General features: G+C 39.9%; 1 non-coding gene across 1 annotated transcript; it reads right to left on the reverse strand.

The window, feature by feature from the left end:
• Positions 1-2,520: 2,520 nt before the first annotated feature.
• On the reverse strand, positions 2,521-2,601 carry TRNAL-UAG (transfer RNA leucine (anticodon UAG)). The gene has a single exon. It is a non-coding gene; the product is annotated as a tRNA-Leu (tRNA).
• Between the last annotated feature and the right edge of the window lie 2,232 nt (positions 2,602-4,833).

A 4,833-nucleotide genomic window follows, 5' to 3' on the forward strand; every position in this document is an offset into this window, starting at 1 on the left:
AGAATAATGTAGAAGTTATTTTATGAAATGCTAGATTATTTCAATTCGCTAATGACAACTATGGGATTCGAACCATCGCCATTTCCAAATAGAGCGTAAAGCGAATGCCTTAAACCACTTGGACACATTGTCAATGTGTTTATGACATCAACAGAAATACATCATTGATAAAATTGCATAAGAGTGTAAAAAAGATAGTAATATTTGAAGTGGTGTCAATTTAAGTGGGTGGGCAACAATGTTAAGCACACAATGTGTAATGCAAGCACTAGGTCAAAGAAAGAATATGTTTAATGTTTTGTACGGCCTTGTTTTGGAGAAGAATACCGTAATAATTGTTCCATGAAAAGTTTGGTAATAACGGATTGTTTCAATCCACTAATGATAACTGTGGGATTTGAACCCACACCCTTTTGTATTGGAACCTAAATCCAACGCCTTAGACCAATCGCCCAAATTGTCGATGGATTGACATCAAGAAAAGAACCGCACATTTAATAAAATTGCAAAAGAGTGTTAAAATGGAACTAGGCAACAATGTTAAGCATATCAATGTGCAATGCAAGCACTAGATCTAAGAAGGAACGTGTTTAAAGTTTTCTAGCGCCCTATCTTGTACAAGAATAGCATATGTTTAATGTTTTCTAGCGCCCTATTTTGTACAAGAATAACGTAGTAGTTATTTCATGAAATGTTTGGTAATGCTAAATAATTTTAATTCACTAATGACAACTGTGGGATTTGAACCCTCGCCCTTTCGAATTGGAGCCTAAATCCAACCACTCGGCCAAATTGTCACTGTGTTGATGACATCAAAATAGGTGCACACTTGCGAAAGTTGCAAAAGAGTGTTAAAAAAGAGAGAGATATTTGAAGTGGTGTCAATTTCAGTGGGTCGACAACAATGTTAAGCACAGAATGTGTAATGCAAGCACTAAGTGGAAGAAAGAATATGTTTAAAGTTTTCTATGGCCCTGTTTCAGAGAAGCATAACGTAATAGTTGTTCCGTGAAAATTGTGGTAATGCTAGATTGTTTCAATCCAAGAATGACAACTGTGGGATTTGAACCCATGCGCTTTTGTATTGGAGCTTAAATCCTAAGCCTTACACCACACGACCAAATTGTCGATGGGTTGACAACATCAAAATAAGTACATCATTGATAAAATAGCATAAGAGTGCAAAAAAACCAAGTGATATTTGAAGTGGTGTCAATTTCAATGGGTGGGCAACAATGTTTAATGCAAACACTAGGTCGAAGACAAAATATATTTAAAGTTTTCTATGCCCCGGTTTTGGAGAAGAATAATGTAATAGTTGTTCCATGGAAAGTTTGGTAATGCTAGATTGTTTCAATCCACTAATGACAACGGTGTGATTTGAACCCACGCCTTTTCATATCGGAGCTTAAATCCAACGCCAAATTGTCGATGAGTTGATGACATCAAAAAAACTACACACTTGAGACAGTTGTAAAAGAGTGTTAAAAAAGAGAGTGACATTTTCATTGGGCAACAATGTTAAAATGGAGAGTGTTAAAATGCCCTTTGGGATTGGAGCCTAAATCCAACGCCTTAGACCACTCGGCCAAATTGTCATTGAGTCGATGACATCAAAACAAGTGCACACTTGATAAACTTCTAAAAGGGTGTTAAAAAAGAGAGTGATATTTTTAGTGGTGTCAATTTCGGTGGCTGGGGAACAATGTGAAGCACATCAATGTGCAATACAGGCACTAGGTCGAAGAAAGGACACACTTAAAAGTTTTTATGGACCTCTTTTGTACAAGGATAACATAGTAGTTATTTCATGAAATGTTTGGTAATTCTAGATTTTTTCAATTCTCTAATAACAACTGTTGGATTGGAGAGTGTTAAAATGCCCTTTCGGATTGGAGCCTAAATCCAACGCCTTAGACCACTCGGCCAAATTGTCGATGGGTTGATGATATCAAAGGAAGTGTACACTTAAATAAAGTGGCAAAAGAGTAATAAAAAAGAGAGTGATATTTTTAGTGGTGTCAATTTAGGTCACTGTGCAACATTGTTAAGCATATCAATGTGCAATGCAAGCACTAGATCGAAGAAGGAATATGTTTGAGTTTTTGTGGCGCCCTATTTTCTACAAGAATAACGTAGTAGTTATGTCGTGAAATTTTCTGTAATGCTAAATATTTTAATTTACTAATGACATCTGTGGGATTCCCATCCACGTCCTTTCGAATTGGAGCCTAAATCCAATGCCTTAGACCACTCGACCAAATTGTTAACGTGTTGATGACATCAAAAGAAGTACAACATTGATAAAATCGCAAAATCGTGTTAAAAAAGAGAGTTATATTTTAAGTGGTGTCAATTTAGGTCAATGGGCAAGAATGTTCAGCACATCAACGTGCAATGCAAGTATTAGATCCAAGAAAGGACTTGCTTACAATTTTTTATGGCCCTTTTTTGTACCAGAATAACATATTTGTTATTTCATGAAAAGTTTGGTAATGCTAAATTTTTTCAATTCTCTAATGACAATTGTGGGATTTGAACCCACGCCCTCGTCGGATTGGAGCCTAAATCCAACGCCTTAGACCACTCGGCCAAATTGTCATGGTGTTGATGACATCAAAACAAGTACACACTTGATAATGTTTCAAAAGAGTGTTAAGAAAGAGAGTGATATTTTAAGTGGTGTCAATTTCGGTGTCTGGGCAACAATGTTAAGCACATCAATGTGCAATGCAAGTACTAGGTCGAAGAAAGGACACAATTAAAAAAATTTATGGCCCTCTTTTGTACATGGATAACATAGTAGTTATTTCGTGAGGGCCCAGGAGAATGGTTTTGGGCAAACTCGAGGGTCCGAGAGATTCTGTTGTGACTCGGATGGTGCTAAGAGGAATAACAACATGTCTTCGTTAGTATGGTTACCTTGCAAAATAATGTTGGAGAGGGCCTGAACCAGTTGGCTGATTGGCGATGTGGGCTGATGTTCTTCAATTTGTTGTTCTAGAAATTCTGGATTCACAGAGTTTGTGTGGTCGTTGTTGTTGTTGTGATGCATCGTGGCATGTGTTTTTGGGGTCGTGAGTTAGGGCGGCTTTGCCCGTCTACTCCACCAAGATGTGAAATGCTCTCAAAATAGCTCCGGGCTTTCCATTATGTTCTAAGTTACATCTTATATGCTACTCTTAGCGTGGTGGGTGTTTTCCTGCTCCTATTAGCACTTCTAATTATGGGGGCTTGCTGGGGCCCTAATTTGGGTGTGGTCAATGTGACCCTTGTTAGGTGGGGCCTTGGATAGGATCTGTGGTAATACCACAATATGTTATATAGAGTGTAACTAGGAATTTATGCATGAGACCTGGAAAGGCAGTACTTAATGGTTACAACTCCATGTTGCGGTTGTGAAAACTTGGTTCCAATTTGGAAACACAAACTCCGTGGTCGTAGTTTAGTGGTTAGAATTGAGCGATTGGGTAGGATCAATCAGTGAGATGAAGAGCTGGTGAGTCGGCCGCGCTTTCCCCATGTAAGGAATCAAGGAGACAGTTCATGCACAAAGAAAAAGGGAAAAGGAAGATGACAGATTGGTGGCGAAGTGCGTGAGCCGGAGAGCTACGCAGAGGCGGAAAAAGCCGCGAATTGGCGCGTTGCAATGGAGGAAGAGATACGGCCACTCGATGCCAACGATACATGGGACCTGGTTGACCCTCCCCAACATTGCAAACCGATCGGTTTCAAGTGGGTGTAAAAGGTGAAGTATAATGTTGACAATTTGGTCAACAGATACAAGGCCTGGTTAGTGGCCAAGCAATTCGTGTACACCCATGGAATCGACTATGACGAGACCTTTGCTCCGGTAGTGAAGCTGACGACAGTTCGTGTGGTGCTGGCAGTTGTCGTGACAAGGGGTTGGCATCTTCACCAGATGGATGTGAAGAATGCATTTCTTCAAGGTGACCTCGAAGAGCGGGTGTACATGATCTAGCCCCCTGGGTTTCGGTCAAAGATGAACAAGTCGACACTCTGCCGACTAAAGCAAGCCCCCTTCACTTGGAATTCAAAAATCACGCACCGGTTGCATAACATGGGGTTTGCAGCCTTGATGTCAAACTCTTCACTGTTCATCCAGAAAGGTCCAAATGGTCCGATATTGTCACGGACACACGAAGCGCGAACTAGGAAGAAGCACATATGACGGGGCTACGAGCGACGGATGAACTTGGAGCTAGATGTAACAAGGCTAGGAATGCTAGATGTTGTGAGTGACATGAGGGCGTGAAGACAGAAATAAAGATCAAGGAGATAAAGATGAGGCGAAATGCGAATACTAGATAGATGTATCGATGACAGGTGTTGAAAACCTTGAAAGGGACCAAGGAGGTTACAAATATTTATAGATGTTCTGAGATTGAATATCTCTAGAATATACTCGAGAAACATCTCTAGAATATACTCATCTAGAATATGTCGTAAAATATTTCTAGAATATACTACTGAGTAGAATATTTTGATTCTGAAATGTATTATATGCTAGACTATAGAATACTAAACCATTATATACAAATGCATGCTCATATCAAAATGGTAGAACATGACATCTTGTAGCTATGAGGGTGCATGTTCAATCTTCACTAACTACGTATTTACCGAATTCGTTGTGTCGTGACATTATCTTGCCCTTTTCGGCTGGCTTTTTGAAAGCGTGGTGTAGGGGTGGATGGGAATTGGAACATGAACAACAGCAGGCATGAGCGACCATGTTGGTTCTCACAAGGATCCGGAACACGAACAATAGCTGGAGTGAGCGACCATGTGTTGTCCTCGCCGGAGATTGGA

Source organism: Azolla caroliniana, unplaced genomic scaffold (genome assembly GCF_043228905.1).
Source record: "Azolla caroliniana isolate FFs.n. ecotype wild unplaced genomic scaffold, voAzoCaro1.0.p SCAF_12, whole genome shotgun sequence".
In the NCBI taxonomy this organism is placed as follows: Eukaryota; Viridiplantae; Streptophyta; class Polypodiopsida; order Salviniales; family Salviniaceae; genus Azolla; species Azolla caroliniana.